The sequence below is a fragment of the Panthera tigris genome, chromosome A2 (assembly GCF_018350195.1).
Source record: "Panthera tigris isolate Pti1 chromosome A2, P.tigris_Pti1_mat1.1, whole genome shotgun sequence".
In the NCBI taxonomy this organism is placed as follows: domain Eukaryota; kingdom Metazoa; phylum Chordata; class Mammalia; order Carnivora; family Felidae; genus Panthera; species Panthera tigris.
In genome coordinates, this window is record NC_056661.1 from 103480690 (window position 1) to 103495066 (window position 14377).

The following is a 14377-nucleotide window of genomic DNA, read 5'->3' on the forward strand; positions in this document are numbered from 1 at the left end:
GCAAGTTACCCGCCCCTCCCCCCACCCCGACACACACACACACACACACACACACACACACACACACACACACACTCACACACACACACACACACACACACACACAATGTCAAGCATACAATAAAAATTATGAGACTATAACAAAGTAGGATAGTATGACCAATAAGCAAGAGCAAAAATACACAATAAAAGCAGATTCTCCCAGCTATTAACATATCAAATATTGCTAACAAAGACTTTAAAATAATTATTTTAAATGCATTAAGAAATAGAGGAAAAGATGGACAAAAATGAATGAAAAAATGAAATATTTTTCATTTTTGACATCTTTATTGAGGTATAGTTGTGAGTGTACAATTAAATTAGTTTTTAGTAATTTTATAGCATTATACAACTATCACTACAGTCAAGTTTTAAAACATTTTCATTACCCCTCCACATTCCCTCAACTCCTTATAGTCCACCTCCTGCCCCACTCTGCTTTCCTCAAGACTGAGGATTTTAATATAAGATTAGAAATTATAAAAAGAATAAAATTGACATTTAGGAGTAAAAATATAATATCTGAAAATCAGAATAGTTTGGTGGCTTAACACCAAACTGAATATAGTGGAAGATAGTGTTAGGAACTTGAAGACACATTAATAGAAACTATTTAAACCAAAAAGAGCAAAAATAATGAAGATAATAAATCAAAGTACAGGGGACACAAGGCACAAAGAAATTCTAGCATACATATATTGGAATTTCAGAAGGAAAATTGAGAGAGAATTGGAAAATTGGGAATAAGCAATATTTGTAGAGATAACATCTGGGAATTTTCCAAAATTAAAAGAAAGTATCAACTTTGTACAAAGGTACAAGAGACTTCAGTGGACTCTAATCATGTACAAAGAAGTCTATGTCTAGGCACATGGTATTAAATAGGTGAAAGCCAATATATAATAAAAAGCTTAAAATCAGCCAGAGGCAAAATAAACACACCTTATCTTTAAAGTAACAGCAATAAGGGTAATGGCTAACTTTTTTTGTATAAACTGTGTAATAAAATAGTCGAATGACATCTTTAAAGAGCCAAAAGGAAAATAATGACCAATACAGAATTTCATACACAGTAAAAATATTCTTGAAAATAAAGATGCTAGGTGTTATACGTTATCTCAGATTGTATTCTAGGACAGAAGAACATTAGTGGAGCATATGGTGAAATATGAATAAAGTATGTAGTTTAATTAATAGTAGTGTTAGTATTTTGCTTTTGAAGTGTGCCATGGTTATGTCACATGGTAACATTAAGGGGGATCTGGGTGAAGGCTATAAACAGTACTACCTCTGCAATTTTTACGTAAATATAAAATCATTCAAAATAAATTGTAAAAAGAAGTTAAGATAAAATAAAGAAGTTCTCAGATAATATCTGAGAATATTTGTCACGAGGTGAAGCAGACTCTATGATATGCTAAAGGAAATTCTTCACAGTAAAAGTTAGTGATTCCAGATGGATGCATAAAATGGCAGGAAGAAATAAAGGGCAATGGAAAGTGTAAATGTAGGGGTAAATATGAAAAGATACTGGTGTTTAAAACAAGAGAAATAATATCTTTGTGGTTTATAAAAATGGAAATATAAAGTATATGCCTATAAAGGCATAAATGTCAAGATGCATGTAAATGGAGTTAAGTTGTTGCCAGGTGATTTTATTGTTTGAAAGTGATGAAAGTACTAATGTTAGGATGATTGTGTGGAGGCAAAGATGAATATTGTAATTTCTAGGGAAACTTCTGAAAAGTAATAAAAATGTAAACAAACTAGCTAAAAGAAGAAATAAAAGGAAATTTAAAAAATTGATTAATTCTAAAGGAGGCAGGAAAAAATGAAAAAAGGAACAAAGACCATATGGAGCAAAGAGAAATGACTGTTGAGATGTTGTTAAATGCAACTACATAAGTTATTACATATAAATGGATTAGGCACTAGAAAGCAAATGGATTAAAAACCAAATCTGAGTATGTGCTCTGTAAAGAGATCCATTTTAAATATAGATTGAAAAGAAAAGGATAAGAGTCAAAAGAAAAGAAAAGGATAAGACAAGCAGCCTGGGTCTTCCAGAGGCCCCACAGTTAACCCCAAGGCACCTCACATGCCAGGCAAGGGGAGAGGAGCCCAGCGGTAGTTGATGCTATAAGCCCAAGAGGTGGCCAAGCCATGGGCAGATGTAGCCAGAGCTGGCACTGGTCATGATGCTGTCCCCTCCATTGTCACAGCCATAGCCAGCCCCAGCAACCCCAATGGCCTCAGTGGCCATGCTGGACCTGGGCAGCCAGCAGGAGCACTGGGAGATGTCCCAGAAGTGGCTCATCTTCCAGGGCACAACTAAGCTGCTGCTGGATACCTTCCAATACCAGAGCCTGGTGAAGCACACAGGGGACTGCTACTGTGGAGCTTTGAAGTTTGGGCCTCAGCAACTTGCACATCTTTGACTGCAATGGCAGCATTTGCAAGAAGAAGAATAAACACTTCTTTGTTCTGGCTTCTTGCTTCAGGCTTAAGAAGGGCCCTAACCAAATGCACATTCAACAGGCACAAAGCACAACACGCCTTCTGTAAGAGAAGTGGTATTCAGAGCTTTTACACTCCCTGTTCAAATCCCAGAGGCTCCAGAATTGCCCCCACACTGCCTGGATTGAGGGCGCTGCCAGGGATGTGGTCGTTGAGAAATCCAATGACATCTATTGGGAGAAAGCCATAATAGAGCATAAGACCATCAAGAACATGTCTAAAGGGTAAGCTCCTGCTTCTTCCTTCCTGAAAAGGAGGAATGATTGGGAAAAATAGCTTTGCTGTCCATGGTGCTCATGGACACCCATGAATATGGAATATGGAATGGCCCAGGTTCATGGCCCAGGTCAATGGCCCAGGGTCATGGAATATGGCTGACCCAGGTTGCTGGTTCTGTTGGCTGGTGGTCTTGATCTCTGCAGACTGCTCTAACTACCAGTCTCTCTAGGCAGCACTTTGTGCTGCCCAAACTTTGATGTTGGCTGGTTGACATCCTCCTTTCTCTTCCCAACTTTTGTATGATTTTTTACAAAATATTTTTAGCATTAAAACAAAACAAAGGGATGTAAGAAGATAGATCATATGGACAAAGAAATTTAAGGTGGCTATAATAATGTAAGGCACAGAAGACTTTTCTATAAGAAATATTGAAAGATATAAAAAGATAATTAATAATGAAAAAAGGTCAATTAAAAAAGAAGTCCAAATAATCTTAAACCTGTATCTATTTAATGACATAGCTTTAAAATACATATAAAACTGGACAAAATTAATCGTGATTGTGAATTTGTCTATTTCTCATTTTAATCTTGTCAGTTATATTCTAGATCTTGATCTTGGCAGTGATTGAATTTAACATTTGTATACTGAATATGTTATACCTTCATAAAAACATTTATTAAATAAGTTAATAAAAATGTATTATAGGCCAATTATCCAGGTAAAAATTTAATATAGTATATTTCTTTATTATTTTGCCAAATCCTTGAGACTGAATAATGAATAATCCTATATTAAAGTTTGCTAGCATGTTTAAATGATGTTTAATAGAAAGAAAAGGTCCTAAAACTCATTGTAGTAATAAAGATATTGTGACACCCAGTGTTTATAAATGTTCCATTGTTCTAAAAACATAATTAGACATATGAGTTAAACTGTGTTTTAAAATATTACTTAGCAAATACATGATCTTGTTTATTTTTAAATTTAAAAAAATTTAAGTTTTATTTTTTGATTAATTTTTTAAAGCATTCTTTTTTTTTTAAAAACATTTTTTAACGTTTTATTTATTTTTGAGACAGAACATGAACAGGGGAGGGTCAGCGAGAGGGAGACACAGAATCTGAAACAGGCTCCAGGCTCCGAGCTGTCAGCACAGAGCCCGACGCGGGGCTCGAACTCACGGACCGCGAGATCATGACCTGAGCCGAAGTCAGCCGCTCAACCGACTGAGCCACCCAGGCGCCCCTAAAGCATTCTTTTTTTTTAATGTTTTTAAATTTATTTTGAGAGAGAGAGAGAGCACAAGATGCAGAGGGGCAGAGAGAGAGGAAAAGAGACAGAGAATCCCAAATAGACTCCACACCGCCAGCACAGAGCCCAACACAGGGCTCGTCCTCACCAACCGTGATATCATGACCTGAGCTGAAGTCAAGAGTGGGGACTTAACTGGCTGAGCCACCTAGGTGCCCCTTAATTTTTTTATTGTAGAGAGAGGGAGAGGGAGAGAAAGTACACGTGTATGCACTTTTGAGTGGGTGAAGGGCAGAGAGAGAGAGAGGAAGAGAATCTTAAGCAGGCTCCACCCTCAATGCAGAGCCCTAGCAGGGGTTGATCCCACTATCCTGGGATCATGACCCAAGCTGAAATCTAGAGTTTGTCACTCAACCAAATGAGCCACCCAGGCCTCCCTATTTCCCATAAATTTTTATGCTTACTTCTTCCTAAGGATCAGCGGGCTTTAAGATTGGTGCTAGAAGTTTGAACTCTTACTCAAAGTATCTGAAACTCCTATGATATTAGATGATCTGTTAGGTTATTATCTCACTCTCCACCAAGTATGTCATGGAAAATTTCTCCTCAAGAGAAATAAAGGCATTAAGAGTTGGTATGTTTCCTTCTCATTTTGAAGAGACAGATATTGAGATTTTGTTAATCCTGAAAGCCATGTATTAGGAAGGGTTCCTTAGTTTTTAGCCTAACATGGCCCCTACTGATTCTTCACGCTTCTTATGATTTGCAAATCAGTGGCTTTGGTCTGACATGCTAGAAAGCTTGATAACCTAGGTCTGTCATCTCTGAAATGCTGATACACACTCTTGACATCTACTTCCTTTTTATTCTTTTGTCTCTAGAGGGCTATCACTGTAGTCGCACTAGAATTAATCACTCTCTATGGCTCTGGTTTGATAAGACTTAATGAGCTCTCTTGGATTCTCCAGAGAAATAAAGTTCTGTATGTTTCATTATGTTCTATATGTTTTTCTTTTTTTCAGAACTCTGGACCACAAACTTTCCATGGTCTTTCTAGGGTTTACGGGGGATAACCTATTCTTATTTTCCAGAAGTCTTCTGGGTTTGGTATTCGATTGGTTTGGCACCCACTACAGGATAGTTTTCATGCACTAGAGGAATATGTGTGTATTGAGAGTAAGGACTAAGCTTCAGCTTCCTATTGCTCTCAAGGACAAACCTACAAATCTGAATTACAGGATCAAAGGGAAACCTAGCTTATTGATTATAACAAGAAAATCTTGGGCATTTAAAAGGGCTCAGAAAAAATTCATAAGCCTATTTTCTTTTTTAAAATATTACTTCATATAATATCTTAAATCAATTTGTATTTTCATGTTCATAGTTCTAAGTATGATCATTCCTTCAGTAGTCAAAGATTTCCACATTGTCTTGAAGAGAGTCAATATTTTTACAATTGGAAAGCAAAGAGAGAGAATCGATGGCTGTTCAGTTTTTGACTTCCAAAATAGGCTCTTGAAATCCACATCAAAATCAATATTTTCAAAAGCTGAAGATTTTGTTTTATAAAAAGCTGAATTGAATTGGAAGCAAAACAGTCTCTTGAGAATCAAAAGGAAAGACTTTGAAAGAGGCAGACACACAGGCATTAGGACTATAATAATAGGGGCGCCTGGGTGGCTCAGTCGATTAAGTGTCCAACCCTTGATTTCAGCTCAGGTCATGATTTCAGGGTAGTGAGACTGACCCCCAAGTCAGGCTCCACACTTTCAGCGCCAATTCTCTCTCTCCTTCTCTTTCCTTCTCCCCACTCATGCACATGCTCACTCTCTTTCTCTAAAAAATAAAATAAAATAAATTAATAAAAAAAGACTGTAACAGTGAAATCCAGAAAAGCCTGGCAAGGCAGTTCCATGATATCAAGGCTCTGGTTTTTTGCTCTGTTATCCAGTTATCTCTGATTCTCATTTACATGGTGATTTCATGGTCACAGTAGTGCTCTTTCAGCCCCACATCTGTGTCCTACCTAGGTAGGCAGAAAGAAGAGGAGGGAAGCAATGAGGGGAGAGGAAAAGGAAAACACTCCCAGAAGTATGCTGAAGTATTATAGGCTAGGGGCGCCTGGGTGTCTCAGTTGGTTAAGCATCTGACTTTGGTGCAGGTCATGATCTCTTGGTTCATGAGTTCAAGCCCTGTGTTGCACTCTGTGCTGACAACTCAGAGGCTGGAGCCTGCTTTGGATTCTGTGTCTCCCTCCCTCTCTGCCCCCCTGCTCACACTCTGTCTGCCTGTCTCTCTCAAAAATAAATAAACATTAAGAAAAAAAATTAAAGTATTAAAGGCCAAAGTTGGTTCTGCTATACTTAGTTGCAAAGGAGTCTGGAAAATATACATTTTTAAAATAGAATTTCCCCGGGGAAAGAATTACATTGGGTTAGGGGTGGAAAAATGAAGAGTTGGATGGGAAATACATTAGGGGATTTGGTGAGACCTGAGACAAAGGCCCTCCTTGGGGATACCATGTGGAGACAAGCTGAATGAATGTCATTGTGCCAATGCCTTGTGCTTCATGCAGTTTGTGCAAAAAAAAAAAAAAAAAAAAAAGAACCAAAACAAACAAACAAAAAAACCATTAATTTTTGGGGTGGAGGAATAGGGAGGGTTTTCCATTGACACTTGCCCAAAGCTTTTATAAGATGTTCTTGAATTCCCTCCTTTGAAACCAACCTTTTTAATGGTTACAAACTCAGAGCCTCAGAAATAAAGGGTGGGTTTCATGACGCTTAAAGATGCAAGCCAGGATAAAAGGGAAAAATGCTAGCTCTTACTCGCAAACTGGACTGGGTAGGAACAAAATCTCCTCCTGTTCACTGCTCTGCTAATAATTTATATACAATATCTCTTCTGTGATTTAACCTGTGTTCTTCTTTTTTCTTAAGTGTATTTACTTATTTTGAGAGAGAGAGAAAGCATGCAGGTTGGGGAGAGGGGCACAGAGAGAGGGAGAGAGAGGATCCCAAGCAGGCTCCATGCTTAGTGCTGAGCCCAACATGGGGCTTGATCTGATGCCCAGGAGATTATGACCTGAGCTGAAAGCAAGAGTCAGATGCTTAAACGAATGAGCCACCCAGGAACCCCTAACGTGTTTTGTTAAATTCCTTGTAGCTCCAATTTCAATTTTAAGAAAATATCAGTCAAGAACAAATTTGGAAAAGAAATAGGAAAAACCCAAGAGGAAATTTCAAATAAAACTGTACCTGAGCTTAATACTACAATAAATTCAAGAGACCTGCACCAACTGTTCTAACTATAAATGCACTTGGGGAATGACCTTCATCATTGTTTTTAGCCTTTGTGTCTGTATGTGCACTTCCCATTACCTTTGTTGCCAAAGTTGTTTTACTTCTATTATGGGGACTTTCTGTAATGGATGTTCATGTGCTTATCATTTTTTAAAAGAGTGTTGGGCAAACAGGATGATGTCTTTCACAGACTCTCATAGGGAGAATGCATTGTAAATAAGTAATGCACCCTAAAAGAAGAAGGGACCAAAGAAAGTGTAGATTTGGATAAATATAAGCCTTTTTAAAATTTTACTTCCATAGTTTCAGAAATGATATGCTTTTGGTCTCCCTAAAATGCATCCGATGGATACTTCCAGAAGTGTGTGCTTTTATTATGCTATTCACTTGATCCATGATTCATAAAGCATCTTTGTAAGAATGCTGGTTAGTGTCTAAGCCAATGTATTGACTTTAAAGGTAATGCTTTGGCTGTATTTTTCTGTGCTCTGACTAGAGCAGTCCAGAATGCCAACAGAATTTAAACTCAGTTTCTTCAAAGTAAAATTTGATAAAGAGAAGCCTACCTAAAATATTTTGGTAAAAGTAAAAGGAAGACAGTGATTAGGGAAGGGAAAAAGAAACAGACTTGTTCCCTTTTGGAGATGTATTTTGAAAGGAGTATGGTTAATATTTTCATTTGTTGTATTAAATTATTTTCTCCAACCTTCAGAGAAAAATAGCATTATATTTTCAGGAAACGGTGGTTAGATGCTTTATTTTTAACTGGAGACTGAATACTGTGATTCTGATTAGTTACTGCAAGTTTTAAAATCTGAGAACCTCGTCTGAGCCAGGAGTACATAAGGGCTTTTAGTGGATGGGGAGTTTGCCTGTTGATATTCTTCTTGACACAATTCCAAGGGTGCTGAATTCCAACCATCACAGACAAGTCTGCTCTCCATTTGTTTTGATGAGCAGAGCATTTCACACAATACCGATAAATTCTTTAAATGGTTTTGTGTAACGGGCTTTTACTCTCTTCGGTAACAAAATCAGAGAAGTAAATAATAGCAGTTAGAGCAGAATGAAACAATGTAGTCAAGGGGAGAACCCACTATTACTCTTAGGACTCTATCCCTCTAGCGCTGAAGAGCTTTGTGATAAATGCTTTTTACAAATCATTAAAAATTTTTCTACTAACAAAAGGCACCATTTGGGGGATAACTTTCATAGTAACCTTATATTCATAAGCTTTAAATACATAGGAAGCTGTGAATAGGGAGGAAACGTTTTGTGTTCAGCACAAGCTGAATTCTTTGGATTCTATATTTAGAGTCTTGGTTAGTAGTTGACATTATTGGTGAAGGATAAGAAAGTAGAATCTCCAATTCTATTCTGCTTTGCTAGAGTCTGTCTGAAAATGCTGCTGCAGCCTGTTACCTTTTCTCTCTGTGACTCCAGCACCAGGTGTATAGAAATCATACAGTCTAGGTCCTTCCAAATGAGCATGGGAGTGGCTCTTCATTTTTTTCCCCCAAATAATAACCACTTAAATAATACATACATATATGTGGAATTTTTATCTTTTGTTTTACAACAATACCTTATGATAATCAGAATATGGATATTCCCTTTTGCAGATATGTATGAGATCTTAAGGTTTGAAAAGGTTAGGTGACTTACCCACAAGCTTGGAACATCCTAGAGCTAAGACTAGGGTGTCCTAGAGTCTATAGTTTCTTCTTGATGTTAATATTCTATGGTTTTCCACAACAGTAAGATTGGGTGACCTCCAGAAATTCATCTGAGCCAGTGCCCAAGATGTCAGGCCAATTGGCTTGATTTCCAGCATTGGTGGAGCCCAGCTGCTCACTCCCCAACCTGAGAGTGAGGGAGATCAACTGAAAGACAAATATCAGATTCCTTTCTGGAGCCCTCCCCCTGACCACCCCCCCCCCATCTTAACATTGGCCATTAAAAGTATGGATTCTGTCTTCTATGGTAGTTTTATGTCTGGCATAGAGTTCTGGAAAGTATTCTTATGAAATACCTGTAGAAAAAGAGAAAGAACTATTTGCCTCTCTCTGTAGTTCTTAGATCATTCTGCTGTGAGTAAGCAATGCCTAATTGCATGGAGATTGTCATGAGGAATAACTAAATCAATTCACACATGATGCTAAGGAACAAAGATAACAGCACCTATATAATATCCAGTTAAATGCACCATTCAATGCTTTTACTTCCATTACGTGAAGTTGATATGTTGATTAAAATAACTTTCTGTTATTAGGTGTTCATTTCAGAAGGAAATGCTTTATATTTGGGGGACATTTTCCATTTTATTAATGAGGTGCTAATATATAAAAAAATTAAAATCTCATTAAAGAATCCAAAAGATTAATATTTTATAAATAGTAATCCCATCACATAGCATCATCTCAGAGTTAGAAGTGTCCTTGGATAAGTTGAGAGTCCTACCTTATGCATGAATTTCCTCCACAGCATGCTGAGTGCACTATCTACAGCCTCTACCTACCTCCCAACATGGACAAAATTATTTTCTTACAACAGTTGATTTGAGTGTTGGATTGCTATAATTGTTTTAGCCCTTTCTAATACTGAACTAAAATCAACTTCCTTTGATTTCCACCCCGCTAGACTTTTTTTTTCCTGTTTCCTTTTCTTTCTTCCCCATTCCTCTCCCTTCCTTCCTTCCTTCCTTCCTTCCTTCCTTCCTTCCTTCCTTCCTTCCTGTTTTCCTTCCTTTCTTCCTTCCTTCCTTCCTTCCTTCCTTCCTTCCTTCCTTCCTTCCTTCCTTCCTTCCTTCCTTCCTTGTAGAATGGCTCTAAACTTAACTGGTCTGGCATTTAAAGTTTAATTGAGAAATCAGTGTGTGGTGTAAGGCATATGAGTGCTTAAATGTGCTATGTGAATGATCATTTGAACTGGGTCTTTCAAACAATGCAAAGAGGGTAAGGAAAAAAGTGAAAATATTTCATTCCCCCCACCCCTCATTTGTTGTGTTTTTAAGCACTCCCAACACATTGTTTTACTCATCTGTGTGAAATAGAGATCTCAGTTTTGACTAAAGTGGAATTCAAACATGAATGGGCATGATTGCCATCTGGTAGGTGAGTCTATGAGAAGGTCATTTGTATTTCAAAAAGTGAGGCGGTGTGAAGGGGGGGCGTTTATGAAAAAAGTGGTTTGCTTTGCTTGTGCAGTTGATTTAGGAATTGAGACATAGAGAGCAAGAATGGCATTTGCCTGCCAGTCTGTTCCTACATGAGTCTATGGAGCTGCAACCAGAGGTAGAGGAACTCTTTGCATAAAGGACTCCATGAAAATAGGAAACCTGATAGTGCCTTTGGCTTCACCATGAGTTACAAAGTGTGAGTCAGGGAGAGAGATGTTATCACTGTATCCCTTTGAGTCCCTGGGGGTTTACTGGTCTGAGAGTTTTTGGCAGTGGACTTTTGCTCTGGAAAAATTGCACTGATGGAGTTAAACAGGCAAAGTGAGTGATTCAAGACCATCGTAATAGGGGAGCAAGACTGAAACTCAACTGCACTGAGACAAAAGACGGGAGAGTTTTTAAACACTGGGGTGAACTTGTGGAAAGTAGCTAGAGGATGTTAGTGGGGAGGTTAGTCTATAATAGTGGTGAGTCCATCTGTTTTTGTTAATTGGCATTTATCAAGGTCAGGTTCCTACATTCCCACAGACAGGGAAACAGGTGCCCTATCTTTTGGGATGATTATATTTCAAAGAGATGGCTCCCAAGTCCTATAGAAAGACTTTCCTGGGTTGTAAAACTGACAAGAGGCTGGGAGAGGATTTACATCTCAAAGGGGCAGGAAAGAATTTATAATTACAAGTCTTCTAAAGTGAATGCTCTAAGAAAAGGGAAAGAGAGGGTGGGGGGCTAGAGTCAAGAAGAAGCCTGTCTGAAGTTTACTCAAGCTGAGGGGCTGGTAAGGCCAATTTGGTCAGACATCCACATTTTCATGGGAAACAGCTATAGGAGTGGTCCTGAGAGACACTGCCTTCAGGTGGTTTCAAGAGAGTGGGCATCACTGAAAAGACAGAGCTTGAAGACAGTGAGAGAACAGCTTGTGATATCTTGCGAGACACCCTCGAAACTCCTGGATGCATGTGGAGGGGTTTGCAAAGGGCTGAGAGTATGTCTAACAATGGTAGGAGGCAAGACCAGTGAAATCTGCGTTATTACCATTAAAAGCATCCTACAGATTGCCAATAACTGGCAAGGCCTGAGGAAATACTGATTACTGCAGTAAAACATTTCAGACTGACTTTAAAATTACTATACCCTTCAGTACTGGAGTGCTTCTCTGTCCTTCATTATCTGAATGCTCTGGGAGAGCAGAAGTGGCATTGATAGACAGCTAAAAGATCTGAGTTTTTGTTTTGTTTTATTTTTTGCTTTTATTTTTTATTCTACCTTTTATCAGCTAAATGAGCTTGTATGAGTCACTCATATTTCTTTTACTTCTTTATCAAGAAATTGGTTATAATATATCTACTTCATATGGTTGTTATCAGGATGAAATCAGTGTATGCCTTCAGTAAGATGCCTTTCTTTTGACCTCTAATGTTGCATGCATGACTTAAACACAGCCTTAATGTGACCCTAAGTAGGACTATTGTAGCTTTTCATAATCAGATCACTTCTCCTATTCTTTGTTTATGCAAATTTATTCCAGTTCCCATTAATTTCAGCAGCACATGCATGTTTTAAATAGTTTTTTTTTTTCCTATTTCATCTGCCATGCTTTATCTATCTCCCAGCTTACCAAGTGTTGGACTTGGGCTTCCTTCGTGTCTACATAATCCATCTTGCAGGAGGGCCTTGTAAGACAATGTAAGTCAGAAAGAATCTTGCCCCATACGCTCCCACCTGAACACACATGTCGCTATTTGCTTGTCAGTGTTTTGGTGTTTTGTTAGTGGTTTTTATGTTCTTTATGCATCTGCTGGAATCTGTCCAAAGTACACTATGTAGCCATACGCTGTTGGATATCATTATCTATTATGATCAATGATCCAGTTTAAAGAACATCTAAAGAAGATGCCAAGGAAAAGTGTGTAATCTTTGATAGAAAATGTGGGTGTTGATAAAAAAAAAATCATTGTTTGATGAGTAAATTAAACATTTGCTTATCAGAAAAAAAAAAAGAAATTCCTATGTTCAAAGGAATTGCTTATTTTTTCATTAAATCCTCAGGATAAAAAAATAACTATTTTGAGAGGACTGTCTAAAGATGCAGTCACAGTTACTTTGGTAGCTGGCCCTTGTTCTGTACTAATTTAGTCTGAACAAGACCCGAGTGTGTGCTATTCTTTGGCTTTATAGTCCTCTAACCATAGGCACTGATGGCATTCATGATTATGGATTAAATAGGGCCAACTCTTGTCAGTAATTTGTTAGAAAAGTCCCACAGAGATACCCATGGTGCTGCTGAACAATGATGTTGGTAGTGTGTTGTTTTGCTTTAGGAAAAGCTATAGCATTCCAACATGAGATTCAATGCCTGGTTCTGGAAGCCTCCTCTCTATTTGATGTAAATTAAGCCTTGAGTACACTCTGCCTGGTATTGCAATTAGCTTCTGCGGCCTGACCAAATTCTAATGTGTGCAATTGCAGATTACTTACCACTGGATAAGAAATACACTCCGTCATAGCCTAGCTTTGTTATATAATTTTGCCTGGGGTTGTTAAATCACTGTTGCATTCTGACACTGTGTGTAGCCAGTGGGCTTTTGAAGATTTCAGCATGAAAGGCTCTCAAGAAAACATGAAAATCTTTTAACATAAGGTTATCTCCAGGAGACTACTTTTTGGTTTAGTTATGTGATTATATTTGAACAAATGTATTTTTCTTCACTTCTACTCAGTGTTTTTTTAAATCGATGGACTTTCATGATAGGTTTTCAGATCTTGTGCTTTCAATATCATTTTTAGGGGGTAGAAGTTTCAGAGTGAGATACTAAGTGTTTTGTGAGATGAATAAATTAAAATATCAATTAGACAATATTTTGCTGATCTGATTTTTTTCTGGAAATACAAATATTAGAAAACTGGTATTCTTAAGAGAAAATAAAATTTTTGGAGGGTAGCTGCTGGATAGTCTAATATTTTACCTACTGATGAAGTCACATTTTGCAGAAAGTATTAATTGAGGTGCAGTTGGATTCTTTGTGAGGGGGCAACAAAGGGCTGCTTGGTTAACACCAGGATCAGCAAACTACAGCCCACAGGCAAAATCAAGCCCACCAACTCTTTTTGTAATCAAAGTTTCAATGGAGTATGGCCACACCCATTTATTTATGTATTTCCTATGTCTGCTTTTATAGAGACTGTATGGCCTAAAATATTTATAGCTGGCTGTTTCTAGAAAAAGTTTGCCAAGGTGCCTGGATGGGTCAGTCGGGTGAGCGTCCAACTTCAGCTCAGGTCATGATCTCATGGTCTGTGAGTTCGAACCCTGTATCGGGCTCTGTGCTGACAGCTGAGAGCCTGAAGCCTGCTTCAGATTCTGCATCATCTTCACACTACTCCTCCCCCCTCCCACTCTGCCTCTCTCTTTTTCAAAAGTAAATAAATATTAAAAAAAAAAGTTTGCCAACCCCTGGTTATACCATTAACTTTATCTTGTTGAATCAGAATTGAGTGTGCACATCCTCCAAACTATGGGAGAATCAAACCACATATTTGACAAACAGTATAACCTAGGACTTTCCCGTCCCTTGGACTCTGGTTAGACATTGATGGCAACTGCAAGCTTCCCTTTGTCTTTCCTCTTTCTCAAGGTACTGGACCCTAGCTTTCATTTGTAATTGTGGCACCAGTAGTTTGGAGTTGATAAACTATTGTTGGACTGATGGTGTGTATTTTTACCCAAATCACTGGAGTTATGTTTTGAACCCAATGAAAACATTATGTGTTTTGCAGCAGCTTCACATTTTAGGTGGCCTGTTTAGAACTACCCTTGTGCTACAATTTGTTACATTATAAAGTAGAAAAACATACTTCTCTTTTA

The 14377-nt window shown here is 37.9% G+C and overlaps 1 pseudogene; it reads left to right on the plus strand.

Annotated features, from left to right (window-relative positions):
- LOC102961636 overlaps positions 1 to 14377 on the plus strand; it is a 44077-nt pseudogene that overhangs the window by 9360 nt on the left and 20340 nt on the right.